The sequence below is a fragment of the Vidua macroura genome, chromosome 19 (genome assembly GCF_024509145.1).
Source record: "Vidua macroura isolate BioBank_ID:100142 chromosome 19, ASM2450914v1, whole genome shotgun sequence".
In the NCBI taxonomy this organism is placed as follows: Eukaryota; Metazoa; Chordata; class Aves; order Passeriformes; family Viduidae; genus Vidua; species Vidua macroura.
In genome coordinates this window covers 3,693,923-3,710,021 of record NC_071589.1, presented here as the reverse complement: position 1 = coordinate 3,710,021, position 16,099 = coordinate 3,693,923, and the positions used below count along the sequence as shown (strand labels likewise).

Genomic DNA, 16,099 nt, shown 5'->3' with positions numbered 1-16,099 from the left:
TAAGCACGAGCCAGCAGAGATTTTCAGAGCATTAATGGCAGAACTCTGCCTCGTTCCCATGAGGACAGGGACCCCAGGGAACAAAGCTGGGAGGCAGACAGTGCTCACACCCTCTAGATGTGCATGAAACCCTCTCTGCCTTCGCCTCCCAGCTGCCAGCCGGGCACACATCCCACAGTGCCACGTCCCTGCCCGAGTCACAGCTGTGTCCCTGTGGCAAGGGGGGTTTGCCAGCCTGGCCCCTCTACTCTGTTATCTTGAAATGCTACATGCCCACTCCCCTCCTGATTTTTGGACAGTCATTTCCAGGATGCCACTGAGCTGTACTTGCAAGATTAACTCTTTCACTCCCGTTCTGGTGATTATTTTTTAACAAACAAGGTCACTTTGCTGTACTCTACTCCACAAAGCCTGACAAATTTTGGGGATAAATGAAATAAAGTCCAGTTGAATTCAGCCATAAGATCACAGCAGGCTCAAGCCCAAGGAGAGCCAGCCTTCCCTTTCCCAGCCCAGCCTTTCCCCTGTACTGGAGCAAAGCTCAGACACGTTACCCAAGGAGCAGCAGCTCCAGCCCGTGTTTCACCCAGCCCCAGCACGGCTCTGACAGGGCTGCATGCGGCATTGGGGCCATACGGAAATCACAGCATTTAAAACCACAGGCTATAAAAATTCCACTGTGCTCAGGGAAGGGAAGTCTGGATTCCCCATGGAGAGGCGTCCAGGAACCGCTGCTGCCGGGTTATTGGCCACCAAGCCATTAGACCGTGCCACATGTGCATACCTTGAGCTATGGCCAGCACATCCCGGTGAGAGGGTACGTGCTGAGGGGCTCTGGGGTCAAACACATTCAAACCCCACCACGGAGCTACCCACGAGCCCCACAGGCATTTTTATCTCAACATGGGAAATCATGGATGGCAACTACAACAGCATGGGACAGGTCAGAGCTCCCAGGGCTAGCGCAGTCCTCCGTGTGGTCCAAACTTATTTTGTCTGTTGTGACATGTCCTTATCTGCACTCAGGATGCCCTTACAGCAGGGCACACACCCTGGACAGCTGTACTCCTCCTGGATGCTATATCCTGCAATCTGGAATCACACCTGGACAAGGCAGCAGCACTTAGAGGTTCAAGCATAATCACAGTTCTTGCTGTTTTGCATTTTTACCTTGTCTCAAAATCAAAGCTCAGCCCAGTGTTGCGTGCGCACACAAATGCCCCATTGCCTGGCTCACCTATGTCCCAGGGGTATTTAGTCCACCAACCAACAGTCATTAATTAGCATCAGGAAACCCAGGACTCTCAGCCAGCACATGTCCAACAGCAGTACAAAATCCCCTCCCACCCCAGAGCTGCTCCACCAGTCTGCTCCCTCTACCGCACCCACCATCCACAGCAGCAGGAATTCAATAAAATTCAGCGACTTTAACCCAAAACTTGCCTGGTGCTATGGGAGGCTGTTCCTGTACTCCTCTGCTCCGTGTGTTCCTGTAGGCTGACCCTGGGAAGCAGAAGCAGCAGCAAGCCCAGGGTGCTGTGCAGAGCACAAGGCTGCTCAGCTCATGGATGGCTGGATACCCGTGGTTCCAAAGCAGGGTTTAGGGGGGAGATGGAATGACCTGCTATTTACAGAAGGGCGGGCACAACACCGATGAAATCGCCAAGAACTCCGATATAAACAGCTCGGGGTGTGCTGGGAGTCACAGCACAGGGCAGCAGTACCGGCCCCGTTGGATCCCAGCTGCTCCCCTGGCCCAGATCTGCTCTGGCAGAGCCGAGATAGTCTCAGCCCTGAATACGTCAGCCCAGATCCATCCCGGATGCTCCTTCCCTAAATGAAGTGTGGTCACACTGGGATGGATATAAAAAGCCTAGCCTGAAATCCTCTGGCGTGAAGCCTTTCCTGCAGCCCCGGCTGCTTCCAAGGGCTGTTTGACAGGGAGACATTGGGATACAGAGGGGAGAAACTGGGATACAGAGGGAAAGAGCAATTCCTGGGGGTTCACACTGGCACAGCCTGGGCTGCCATGCCCAGTGCCCCCATCTCTGCCAGGCAAAGGCAAGAGGGAAAACCCCTGTGCTTGGCAAGTCCAGGTGGTCCCACAGCGTCACCTAAACATCCGTGTCACAGCCACTGAGCAAACAGTCAGGAGCGGCCACACAAGGATGCAGAGGGGCCATTCAAATTATAAAAAAAAAAAAAAAGAAAAAGGAGAGAAAAAAAGAAAGTGAGGCTCAGAGCTGAGCTGGGCTGGTTTGCAGAGCACCAGGGCTGAGACACAGCACAGAACAAACAGTACGGACACAGAGGGAACGGAGTGCGGCGTGACCCGGCTGCCACCCCCGGGACCCCAGGGACCACTGAGCCTCTGTGTCCCCCCTCCCCCGAACCCCACTGCGGGGACCCCCAGCTCCGTTCCCCCGCACTCACCGGGGCCGCAGCTCCCGCGGGGGCCGGGCTGGAGCCGGGAGGGGCTTGGCCTGGGCTGGTTCAAGGGAGCCGATTGAAGAGAAACCCGCGGGGGACGCTCCCGGGACGGGGGAGGCGAGCCCCGCTCTCGGGGCTGTCCCACGCAGCAGCGCGAACATTCCTCCCGGGAAGGGACCAGCTCTCCCCTGGCAGGCAGCCGGCCACCCCCCTGAGCCCTGTCCCCAACCCTGTGGTGTCCACATTCCAATGACACCCCCACGTGCCCCTTTCCCTGTGCTGTCCCCATCCCCATGGCACCCACATCCCTGGAGTGTCACCATCCCTTTGGTGTCTCCAACCTTGAGGCATCCCCACCCTAAGAGTGTCCCCACCCATGTGGCATCTCCACACCCTGCCCTTTTTGTGGGGGCTGGGGTGTCCCCAGGGCTCTGGGTGATGCCAGTGCACCCCACAGTGCGTAGGGGATGTGTGACCTGGGCACAGGCTGCAGCTCAGGGGGCTGCTGCAAGTGATGGGGTAGGATGGGCAAGAGAAGGGGGGGGGAGGAGGCTGCTTTTGGGGAGCACTTCCCACACAGGCACTGAGAGGCACAGAAAAGGGCTGGGCACAGGAGCCCTGCACCCCCCAGAGCACACAGGGATGCTCAGGAGGTGGGCTTTCCCCACCGTTCATCGGGGCAAGGGCCATCAAACACCAGGAAGTTCCTTTTCCACATCAGTTCACAGCCAACTTCCGCAGCAGAAACCAAGGAGGGAGGCTGCCCTGGGCTGCCAGACCTCCCTTACGTCACCAGACCCGCTCCCCTCGATGTCACAGCAATGTGAGAGCAGCTCCAGCAGCCCGCAGAGCCCTGGCAGCCACACATCTGCCAGGCTGGGGAGGCTGTGGCAGCCCCTTCCCACCTGGGGAAGGTGGAGGCTCTGCTCTGTGACACTCGCTGCCACTGAAAGGTCACAGGCCACAAAGGGGTTTGAGGTTTTCAGCTCTGCAGGGTACAGCTCTCATGTCTGACACCCTCCTGAAGCTGAGAGCAGAGAGTGCTGCTGACTTCAGCCTACTCTTGGGGGCCCAGGTCCCCCCACAGCCCCACGAGAACACTTGGGAATCTATCAACCATTTTTTAACCTGAAGAAAAAACATTGAGGGCTTCAAGACCCCAGATCCAGAGTTTGGGACCATTCAAGCAAAGGCTGTGGTGGAAACTTATTTTCTAGAAACTTATTTCCTGTTACCTGCACAGATGCAAACCACACGTGGTCCCTCCAGCTGGGGCAGGGCCCCCAGGCTCAGCAGGGACCCTACAACAGGCAGCACCCTCCCCTTCCCTGGCACTGCCAGCAGCCAGGGCTGCTTCTCACCACAGGGCTGCAGGAGCTGGGTGAGGATGGCCCGTCTGCATCAGGGTCCCATTCTGCTGGCAGCTGGCACCCCAGGGAGCCCCCACCTCCTGGATCATGTCAGGGTTGCTGCCACCCCGTGTCACCCCCAGGACCTGATGCCACCCTCTGTGACTCCCCTGTCCCACTCTCTGCCTGCTCAGGTGGTGCAGAGGCTCAGCCCAGCACATCCCAGAGCCACCTCCCTCAGCACAGGCCCTGACAGGCATCCCCCTGTGACAATGCCTGCATCACAGCCCTGGTGTTTCCCCCCTGCTAAGCCCCTCCTTACCCTTCAAACCCCCAGGCACTCATTGCACAGCCACGCTCAGCTTCTCCACCCCACAGATCCCCACTTCCCCACTATGGAGACCCCAGCACAGCTCTTGCCACAGGTTTTTCCTCCCTGAGGCAGGGCAGAGCTCAAGCAGAGACTTACTCAGCCAAGGATGATGATGAGGATGGTGCACGCTGCCCGGCGCCCGCGAGAGCCAAGGATGCTTCAGCACCTATTTCAGCTGCTGCCCCAGAGAGCCTGCACCCAACTTCTGAAAAGTTTTCCTCAATTCCCTTCGAAAAGGTCTCACAAAGCAGATCTCTCCTGGCTCTCTGCCTCCCTCACCACCAGACATGAAAAGCACTCGAGTTTCTCCCTGGGTAACGCGGGTAAAAGCCTCCAACATCAAAGGCACCACACAAGAGTTCTCACCCCCCCATTCCTCCCAGGCACCAGTGCTGGGGCTGTTTCCCTTGAAAGCACAGCAACCTCAGTGGCTGAGGCGCCAACTGTGCTGAAAACACAGTTTTGATTTGTTTTTTCTGCATTTCTTTCTTTTTGTCCTTTTTTTTTCTTTTTTTTTTTTTTTTAAATCAGCCACAAACTGGGGAATTCAGGGGCAAATCTGGGCCAGGCTCTCCTTTGGGGGCAAAACGACCAGCGTGGTCTGGTGGGGTTTTGCCCACTGTCTGCTGTGTGGTCACCCCAGGAAAAGGGGAGCAAAAATATCCCTTGTGCCAGTCCTGCCTGCTCATTGCCCAACACTAAAGGAAGCCACTAAGTGTCCTGAAGCAAAACCACAAGCACCCTCCAAGTGAGCAGATTCCCATGGGTTTCTCAGCAGCCTCTGCAACTCCTGGCCCCCATCTGCAAAATAGAAACAACATCTACCCCTGCTTGGTGAAGCATTTTGGTATCTGCACAGCAAAGCAGGGCGAGGGAGGGGTGTTTACCTTCCTGGAAACAGGGAGCAGCATTTACACCCAAAACAACAAAATTCCGGGGCAGAGGGAGCAGTTGCAGATGCAGCAGGAACAGCCACGGATCCAGAAAATGAGGAGGACTAGAAAATAACTTCAAACACCGCAGGGATTTCAAAAAGTCTTAGGAGCACATGGTTTCTTGGCCCGTTTCAGAGCGTTCCTCATCCCTCCATCCCACACAGCAGTTGTTCCTGCCAGATCACCGCCTGCCCGGGAATGCTGGGTTCATTTTATTGCTGGAGCATGGAAACAACTCTCGTTCGCAGGGGGGAGGTGGGAGGGCTCTGCTGTTTAACACTTGGCCGTGTTCATGCTGTGATTAATATCACCCAACACCCAACAGATACCAGATGTGCTCGGGGCAGGCTGGAGCGTATCCTAAATTGCACCAAGATGGAATTTTTGGGCAATTTTCAGGGAGTGCTGAGGGAAGGCACTGATGGGAGAGTAGAGATTTACACAGGCAAGAGAAGAGAATTCTGTGGGGTTATGGCACTGGTCATAACCCCTGGGCCAGCTGCAATGCCACGGGCTGTGCTTATAATCAGCACCCTGTCATTTTGGGGCAATTACTCCAATTCCCATCCATCTGTGGGTCTGATTTCCACATGCTCACAGCAAAAAACCACTTCAGTTTTACCCCTGCTTCTGATGATCTCACAGAACTTTAGCTCCAGGAGGAATTGCTGGCTCAGGGACAGCAAATACTGGTAAGGTTGGACCTCTCCATGCTGCTTCCCAGGGTCCCACTGCAAGCCCGCTCCTAAGCAGATCCATCAGCAGCTTCTCCCCACCCCTATGGGGAGGAGTGCCCTGGGGTCACCTACATGGGTGTCCCTTTAATTAGAACCAATTCCTGGAGCAGCACTGGAGATTCATTCCAGCTTTTTGGAGGCCACACACTGCCCTGATGGACAGCTGACCTCGACCAGGGCAGCTTCTGGCTCCTTGCTGGGTGCAGGGTGATGTGGGGCTTTGCCTCATGGCCTGTCCCTGTCCAGTGTGACACAACCCCACACTTCTCCAGGATGGGGAGCACCTGGCTGTGCCAAGCACCACGGAGCAGAAAAGTCCCTCTGGAGCTCCACCAAACACGGGGGCCCAAGTAAGGAGGGGATCTTCTGGAATACCTTCAGCATGTCAGAACTCTGTGATGCCCCAAACCCTCACCAGGGGATTTCAGAGACCTCACTTCTCTGTGCAGGGCTGCCTCCTGCTGATCCCACCTGTGGGACGTAGCTGGTGTCCTCCCAAAATGAGTTCAGGCCGTGCCTGGACCTGCTGGTTTTCACTTTTCTTCTTTGCCCAGATTTGGGAGCTGAGCTTTGGGTCATTCTCCCCTCCCCCAGACCAGGTCAGCCCCACACAGAGGTGCCCAGCTGTGGTTCACACCCCATTTCAGCAGCTCTGGGTGCTGCTGATGACATGACAGCACCAGTGTCACCAGGGCTGTCCCACAGGACACAAACCCGAGAACAAAAAGAGGGTCCAGGGCAGAGAAAACAGTGCTAGCTGTGTCTTCCTGCTGTAGGCATGAAAAGAAGCTACAAAACAGAGCATTTCTACTCCCTGAAGCACCATGGACATGCTTGCTGCCAGCAGGGAAAACGTGTCTGTCCAGGCAGGACCTGCAGTGACTCTGGGCGTGAGAAATCCCAAATTCTGCTTTCCACAGGGCTGCCTTTGTGCTTCTGCTGAAATGGTGAGGTCTGGTTGGCACCTAAAGCCTGGTTTGGGGCTCATCAGGGCGGGAGGGAGGGGCAATTCTCTGCAGGCTCCCAGCTATGGCTACGGAGGACTTCAGCAAGTGAAGCATCTCTCTGTTCCTCCTCTGTTCTTTCCCACCATGGGTCTGTGCTCTGCATGCAAAACCAGCGCTGAGTTGTGAATTTACACCCAGAAACCAAAAGTAAAAGATCTCCATTATTCACTTCTGTGAGCAAAGGTTAAATCCTACCAAATACATCAGCTTTTGTGGACAGGACAAGCATTGGCAGCCAGCAGGAAGGAACAGGAACGTGGGAATTCCTCCTACGACTTGGCAACAGCCTCTTCCCCCAGCACGGGAGCTCTCTGGGGTCTGCTCAGCCTCTGCCAAGCTAAAAAGCCCCTCATTCAAGCACTCGGTAATCTCACAGGACATCCTGTAGCTCAAGGAGGAGTTCAAAATGAGGGGCTGGATGGATTCAAGCTGCCTAATTGTCGGAGAGAGCAATAGGGAAGGTGGGGTGGCAGAGCTGGAGCTGCAGTGTCCTGAGCTGCTCTTTGGAGGAACACCTCATCCTACTGAGTACAGGAGTCTACAGCAAATCAGCTGTGCTGAGCTGTCACACGATGTCTGCCTGCAATGGGCTCCACCACAGCGTGAAAGAAGCTGTGTTAGCATTTCCTGGAGGTCTCAGAGGGGCATCCTGCCTCTTCCTGCCTCACCCCAGCTGCTCCCACCATCCCACTCCCCACGGCAGAGCACATCTTGGGGTTTGGTGCCCTTCCAGCAACAGGGTGAGGGGGCAGTGCTGGGTTCAGAGGCACAAGGAGAGCCACGACATACAAACTAGAAGGTATTTAGGCACCTAATTCCAATTAGGCTGTAAAACTTCTCAAGAGATGGCAGAAAATAGATAGATAGATAGATAGATAGATAGATAGATAGATAGATAGATGATGGATAGATGGATGGATAGATGGATAGATAGATAGATAGATAGATAGATAGATAGATAGATGATGGATAGATGGATGGATAGATAGATAGATAGATAGATAGATGGATAGATAGATAGATAGATAGATAGATAGATAGATATAAGAACCAATATTTGAGAGATGTTTTGGGGCAGACCTGCACCACAACCACACCAAGTGGGGGATGAAGCACTCAGCACTCAGGTCTCCATCGCCATCCACCCTACATGGACTGGGACCAGCACTCAGACCAAGGGCAGGTGTCCACACACACGTGACAGAAGCATTTGCTGGGGAAGGGAGAGACCTGAATTAGAAGCTGCTGCAGCAGCTCTCCAAGGAGTATCAGGAACCATCACAGGAGTTTCTGGGGCAGCCAGCTCTAAGAAAGCAGAGCTCAGCTTCAGGTGTGACTGAAATAAACATTTCAGAGCTGCCATGCATGCTTGGTCCGTGTTTTTGGGGTTCATTTGTACCTGTTTGGCTCTGTTACACCTAATCCCCACCTTTACAGCACCCACAAACCTAACAGGGTTACAGCAGGTCATACTTCCTGGAGATCTTACACAGGGCAGCTCTTCTGGACACCAAGGCTCCTCCCAGCCTTGTCTCCATTGCCTACAGGACTAGAGAAAGTGTCAGGGGGATGCTCCAGCTGCAAATCCCATGGGCCCCCCACGAGCACCCCAGGAGGGAACAGCACGTGCTGCCCCACAGCAGTGGGTGCCACTGGGTGCTGGGTGGCACTGGTGCTCCCCACCAGCTCCCCAAACCCTCATCTCAGCCTGGCTGGCACCGAGTGACCCCCAGGCTGAGCCCCAGCACCCCAAGAAACCAGGGCAGCCCCACTGCCTCCCAAACACCAACCAGAGGAGCCAGGGCAGCCCCACTGCCTCCCAAACACATCCCAGAGGAGCCAGAGCAGCCCCACTGCCTCCCAAACACATCCCAGAGGAGCCAGGGCAGCCCCACTGCCTCCCAGACACACCCCAGAGAGCCAGGGCAGCCCCACTGCCTCCCAGACACACCCCAGAGAGCCAGGGCAGCCCCACTGCTCCCCAGCTCTGCTCAGAGCCTCCTCCCCAGCTGTGATCTGAGATAAAGGCGGAGGCTCTGCTCTGTGACACTCGCTTCCACTGAAAGGTCATGGGCCACAAAGAGGTTTGAGGTTTTCAGCTCTGCAGGATACAGCTCTCATGTCTGACACCCTCCTGAAGCTGAGAGCAGAGAGCGCTGCTGACTTCAGCCTACTCTTGGGGGCCCAGGTCCCCCACAGCCCCACGAGAACACTTGGGAATCTATCAACCATCAGTGACATTTTTTAACCTGAAGAAAAAGCACTGAGGGCTTCAAGACCCCAGATCCAGAGTTTGGGACCATTCAAGCAAAGGCTGTGGTGGAAACTTATTTTCTAGATTAAGAGCAACAGGGAAAATCAGCTTTTGAGACAAAGGCTGGGTGCTGGATCCATCCCTTGAGGGATGCAGGCATGTCCAGCACATCCCCCCTCTATGTCCCTGCCCTTCCCATCCCAATCCATGCTCCTCCAGAGCACATCAGAGCAAGGCAGACCCCCAGTCTCACTCCCTGGGCTCCAGATCACCCATTCATCTCAGATTTAAGACAAGCTTTAATAAAGATTTAAGCCAAACTTTGGCCTCCCCGCAGACCTGTGGTTCATCAAGATAAGCACTGCCCCCTGCCCTGGGCAGAGCCTTTCAAGGACCCCTTTCCAAACTTCTTCCCAAACCTTTCTGTGCCTCTCCCAGTGCTGCAGCCCCAGGGCTCCGTGTCCCCCTGTGGGAGCCGTGGGAAGGAGGGCACGTCCCACACAGGGACACCCTGACCCGCAGTGACACGCGGGGAAGGGCTGGCAGGGGCACACCGAGGGTCAGCCAGCCAGGAGACGAAAAAGAAACCCCCCATGCAGGGATTACACAGCAGCACTGCTCCCTCCTGCAGCCCCACAGCTCCACCACAGCTGCCTGGCACACTCTGGGGCTGCCTGGAGGGCACCAGGACACTCCTGGAGAAGGATGGTCCCTTTCCCCATAAATTCCCCCACCCCACTTGGAGCCCTGTGGATCCAAGGATGCTGCATGAGTATCTCCTTCACCAGCTGATGGGGCAGGGAGGATAAAAGCAGCCCTAAACCCGAACACCTTTTGGGGCAGCAAAGCCTCTTTGCACACATCCCCTGCCCCACACGGTGTCCAACCACCCTGCTGGTCCCTGCACAGGCCAGTGGGGATGACTCCAGGGCAAATAACTGCATTTCTGCCCCCAAACAGCCCCAGCATCTGCCCCTCCAGTCCTGCAGCCCCAGTGCTGCCTGGTGCAGCCCAGGCCCCCTCTCCTGCCCCCACACCCTGCAGTGGCAGCCCCAGGACTGGCTCCCACTCCCCCAGTGCTCCCCAAGAGCGCTGGGCACCTCTGATGTACTGCAGGCTGCAGACACAGCTTTCAGCCAGCTGTGACTGCTTCTGGGATTTAAATCAGTCTCATCTTCCCCTCCCCCAGGTCTTCCAAAGCTTTCCCAGGAAATGCACCCCGTGGAAAAACCTGGTAAAACAAACGGGCTGTGCCTCGCCAAATCCCGAGCCCCAAGGGCTGCGCTGCTCAGGGCTGAGGGGGTTCTGTGCCATGGGGAAAGGTGGGCATCAAAGCCTGACCTGCCCAGGCCCAGAGCTGCCTCTGGGGATGAGACTCACCCCTCTGGATCCGTGCTCTCGCAGAGCAGCCAGGGCTGCCACCATCCCACATGGAAGGGGTCAGGGCGGAAAGCCTGGGAGGAGGGCGCCTGGAGCACGGCAGAACGCTCCGTTCGTGCTGCACCCGCCCCAAAATGCAGCCACACACTTCACTGTGCTCCTGCAGCTGGAACACGCCTCCCAAAGGGACTCAGCTCCCAGCACGGCTGCAATTTTGCCTTCATTATGAGCAATTTTAGGATTCTCAGTGACTGCTGGAGGAAGTGACTGTGAGTGAGCTCAGACCATACTCCTCCTCTTGCTCTGCCCACAGCCTCCACCTCATTCCTCCTGCACCTGCAGACTCCCAGACACGGCTTAGATATTTTTTTTTTTTTTAATCCAACCGACAACATTCTGAATAAAATTCCCTAAATCTCCACGCTCCAGCCAGCAAAGCAGGGTTTGGAGAAGCTTTCCATACCAGGGCAGTAACCCCCAGGGAGCTGCAGATGTGACAGGCACCAGGTCCCCCCTGCCCACGGGAGCCCATCTGTGCCTGCCCTTCCCCGGGCTCCTGCACGCTCACATTCCCACGTCTGTCGCAGCCCTGTCCGTCTGTCCTGGACACACAGCAGCTGCTATTCCCTGCCTGGCCAGGTAGATGGTGCTCAGCCGGCACCAAGCGCGAATTCCTCCGTGCTGGAAGGGTTCTGCTGCCTCCGATTGAGCCAATAATTCAGCGGGGGTTTTCACTGAGGAAGGTCCTGCTCCAGCCCCAAACAAACTCAGACCCAGCTCTCCCAGAATTTCACCTTTCACTTCAGCCTGGGAGATGGTGGATAAACTGCTATAAACATTTTATCAGAGCCGCTGCTTCCCCAGCTCCCATCCTCTGCTGGAAACTCACTCTGATGCCATTTCACCCCACACATCTCTCACAAAACCAAAATGTGGCAAAGCCCCAAGGAGCAGGAAACAATTTGCCGGTTTTTCCCCCATAAAGTCGGGGGATGGGTGTGGTAGATACTTTTTTTTTTTCTTAGGATTTTTTTATAGAGGAGTACAGAAGAAAAAAAGAGAAAACAAGTTTTATTTTTGTTCTTTGTTTTTCCCATGTAGAATGTGTTTAGAAATTTGTTTACCTGGGGTGATTGCTTGATTGGATTCTGGTGAGGATTGTTTGAGCCTGATGGCCAATCCAACCCACCTGTGGCTGGACTTCTGCGAGAGGGTCACGAGTTGTGCATTAGATATGGTAGTTAGAAAAAGTAGGTTTGTAGTTTTAGTATCTCCTTTAAATAGTATATTAATGTATTATAGCATAGCTATAATAAAGAAATCATTCAGCCTTCTGAACTAAAGTCAAACATCATCATTTCTTCCCACCAAGTTCACCTGCATTTACAATAGCTGGGGGTCAGGGGGACCCTCGGGGCCCCTCGTCCTGCCGGAAGCTTCCAGGCACAAGCAGCAGGGGGAGGGGTGTCCAGGCTTTCCATCCCATCACCCCAGGGTCACCCTCCCCAGCCAGGCCGGATGTAGGATGTCTAATATTTCTCCAGTTCTGTTTTAACACTCACACCATCTTGGGAGCAGGAAGCTTAAGCCATTTCCTGCAAGGCATTGCTCTGCCCTTCAAATATTTTCAGCCTCGGTGCAAACTGTTTTAAAACCGAGCCTGGCAGCTGGGAGTGTGAAATCAGAGGAGGGGCTTGTCCAGGGAAGATTCAGTTTGTGAAAACTATCCAGTCCCTGCTGCTGCAGAGCAGCAAAATAAATATTGCTGCGGACAATAAAAGAGAGCAATTAATCTTGCATGTCTGAAAAATGAGAAGGAAAAGCAGAAACTCCAAACAATGTTCTCTGTGCGTCTCCCAAGGGACACAACACTGGTCCCCAGCAGAAAGCCACAGCCGTGTCTCCCCTTGTCTCTGCAGACACGATTTGAAGCTTTCCCAGCTTTGCTCTTTCAGTGGAGCCCAAATGATGGCTTTGGTTTGTTTGCCTCATAAATAATCTGTCCCACACATGGGCTGAAATAACCCCAAAGAGACCCTTCCCCCTCCTCCAAGTGGAGGAGAAGACAAATGTTCATTCCCGAAGCCCTGCAGAAGAATTTTGGGCAGTGCCAGGGCAGAGCTGGAAACCCCACAGACCCCACAGGTGAGCAGAGCTCAGCCCCACGGCCCTCGGCCCCATCCCCACAGCACCCTCAGCCAAGGATGGGGACAGATGGGTGGCAGCTCACCTCCTGCTGCTGGCCCTGGCTGCTCCAGCCCACGTGTCACCTGTGAGCACTCCTTATCTCCTCTCAGTTCTTCTCCAGGTGGCACACAGGGACACGGGGCTGTGAACGGGAAACAAAGCCATGCCCCAAGGGCCAGCAAAGGGCTCTGCTCCCCTGAGCTCCCACTCGCAGGGCTGCTCCTTCCCAAGACTCTTCTGAACCGAAACCACGAAGCAGAAAGGAAACCCCAGAGCTCCTCCAGGGCCCTGCAGGAACCCTTCACCTCCCAAGCTCAGGGCATGCACTCCTGGGCTGTAAATAAACTCTTATTTACTACACAAAGTAGGGCAAGGAGGACTGTTTCCCTGAGGAATGGTGGGAGGAACATCAATATTATGGCAGGATCTCAGATTTCATCTGACTCCACAAAGCAGTTCCTGGAGACCTCGGCAGGAGCCACAACACCTCTGCAGTGGCCACATCCCACCCAAATCCTGACTGCCCTACCACTGCCAGCCCAAACAGGAATCTCTCAGGGGCACAGATCTGCCCAGCCACCCTACACCCAGCACTGCCAGGCTTGGAGAGGACAGGGCTGGAGCAAATTCACCTCCTGCATCCCACAGAGCAACACCCAGCCGAGCTCCAGCCTCTGCAGCCGGACCATGATGGATTCCCTGCTGCCCCAGGACCACCCACACCCCTGCTGTGCTGCCTTATCAAGGTTCCCATCACATCTCAGGGCATTGAACTACCCAAAGCCAGGGCATCATCCTCAGCACTCAACTGCATCCTCTCATCTTCTCCAAGGCCACCAAAGGGGTGGACAGGGGGTCTTGAGGCCAGCGTGACCCCAGGGAGGGCCCCAGCAGCCTGTGAACTTGGCCTCCCACTTCCACCCTGTTTATCTGCATGCTGGGATGCAGGAGGAAGCAAGTTCAGCCAGAGTTTGTCTAAACAATTGTGTTTTATCAGAAAAGGGGCTCAGATCTACTCCTTTTTCCCAGGACACGTCTGGACAATTCCAAGGTACTCTCCATTCTCCATCCAGCCTGCACCAGATGGAAGCAGGGGAAGAGGACATGAGGCAGGGAGCATCCAAATCTCCCTGCTCCTCCCTCAGTGCCAGCAGTCTCCAACACTCATCAACCAGGAGGCACAATCCATCCTACATCTGCTCCCCACACTCCAAAATCTGCCTTCCAAATCCTTATTTCCTCTTCAAACTATGGGTTTCTCAAATTTAGAAGCCTGCAAGGTAGACTGGCAAGGTATTGATACAGAAAACCCCTGATACATCCCTTTCCTCCTGGACAGCTCAGGACCTCCCTTTGTAGGGCCACTCCAGTGACCTGGGTGGCTTCTCCCACCCTGCACAATCCCACAGCACCTCTGGAAGCAGGAGCAGCTAATTCCTAATCACCAGCTGAACCTGCAAGGGATGTTTTAGCTTTTCTATTTTTCAGATTCTGTACTGCTTTCGTGTGTGGGTCTGAGCTTCATATGAGGGGATGGTGAGCTCTCTGTGCAGAGCAGGGAGACAAAACAATTCCTTCTCCAGCTGGGGACTAAGGAGAAATGATCCAAGTCTCAGGCCCAAGAGCACAAACAACAGTGAAATAAAGAGAGAAAAACAAGCAGGATGGGACTTCATAACCTAAAGCTGGAATGGGACAATGAACTGCAAGGTGCAAATGGAGCAGAGCTGATCCCAGTGAGAGCCCCCGGGAGCGCTCGTGCATTTTGGGACCATTTTGGTTCATCTTGGGTGCAGCCCTGGCTGGGCTCTGGTGCTGCCCAAGGTGGATCCATGGAGGAGATCCTTTGAATAAATCCCTGCTTTATTCTTTAGCTCTGTCCAGCCTCTGTTCTAGGACAGCCTGCACAAGGCATCAGAAGAAGAAAGAACCCAGTGCAAGGACTGAACCTCAGGCATTTTCCACGTTCACCAGCTCGCTGTTACAAAAGGAGAAGCTGGAGAGGGATTCCTCCAAGACAACAAAGGAGTGGACAGCAAAGGCAGGGTCCTGACCAGGCTCTTGTGCCACACAAACTTTTACCATCTCCTCAGTGTTTTTCTGGCTCTTGGTCCATGAACTGATTTCCACTGCAGATGGGGGGGAGGTGCCAGTGAGTGACCTGAGTGCATCCCACGTGAGATAAGAGCATCAGCCTGCACATTTCCAGCTTCAGAGACTGAAACCAGGGACTCATCCCGTGCCTCCATGTGCCAGAGCTTGAGACAAGGGTCCAGAGCACACCAACTCCTCAGGGCATCAGCAGAGAACAGCTCAAGCTCCCAGATCAGAGCAAATGCCCCGCAGAGTGACCAAAATTCCCCATCCAGAGTCATAACATGCAGGGGAAGCAATCACAGGCAGGGGCTCCAGCCCCAGCTGGGCAGGGCAGCTCCTGTGATGTCCCTCCAGATCTACCGAGCCCACATGAAACACGCCCCAGGTGCATTTGAGCTGGAGTTGAAAGCAAAGCCCTACAATTCAAGAGTTGTGAGTTCCCACCCAGCTGGGGCTGAGGAAGCTCCTTTCAGGAGCTCACACATCATTAACTTTTACCACTGCCCTCCCCTCCTAGGTACCACATCCTTTTGGATTCCCATCTAATCTTCTTACTCTGACATCTCCACGAGCTGAGCTTTTCTTTGAAAGAGGGGAGGTCCTTGAAAGAGGTCTGTCCCACTCCGTGTGCAGCAGGAGAGGAGGAAAGGGGGGAAGGCAGAGCCACCATGAAAAGTTCAAGTATTATGGATAAGCATCAAAGAAAAGCTTGACACACACACTTCAGCCAGTGATCATCCACAGCAACAGAACAACCAAGGTTGGCTGGGGGGCTGTCAGGCACTCATGATAACAAGGGATTAATGCACTACCCAGTTCTGTGCTGCTGCAAATCCCTTTTCACCTCCTTTCCTCTAGGAATAATACAGGAGAAGTCCTGGTAAAACCACCTGACACAGACAAACCCTGGACATCTTCTCAAGGCTTGAAAAGCTAAACATAAATCCAAGGTTATGTTCATATGTGTCAGAGCATCATCAACCTCTGAACTTCAAGGTGTTGAAAAATGCTTCATTTCAGCCATCCTTCATTCCTGCTGGACAAATGGCCTTTGCCATGCAAAAACCAGCCTACAGCTTCCCCACAGAACAAACTGCAGCTGCTACAAGTCCAGCAACCCCAAATGCCCACCCTGTCACTCCAGGGCTGGCACAGCAACCTTAGATGGTTTGTTAAAATTATTTGCTTTTTATAAATGTATAAACATCTGCAAAGTTTTGTTGTTTTATTATTTCTACTTATATTTTTATTTATTTATATATATTTATTTATATTTATTTTGGAGCAGACCCTTGGGTCCAGCTTTGTCTCCCAGCATGCCTGGATAAACCAAAATGATTCAAGAGGGTG

At 54.2% G+C, this 16,099-nt stretch overlaps 1 protein-coding gene across 6 annotated transcripts in view; it reads right to left on the bottom strand.

The window, feature by feature from the left end:
- Positions 1–16,099, bottom strand: part of SEPTIN9 (septin 9) — a 146,131-nt gene that overhangs the window by 34,349 nt on the left and 95,683 nt on the right. The window contains exon 1 of one of the 6 annotated variants that reach the window (XM_053994433.1): positions 5,040–5,061. The exons of 4 other annotated variants lie outside the window; for them this stretch is intronic. The gene's annotated coding sequence lies outside the window, so the exon portion shown is untranslated. Of the gene's footprint in view, positions 1–1,443; positions 1,750–5,039; positions 5,062–16,099 lie in introns of those variants that run through there. One more of the 6 variants, XM_053994432.1, reaches the window with a different exon arrangement.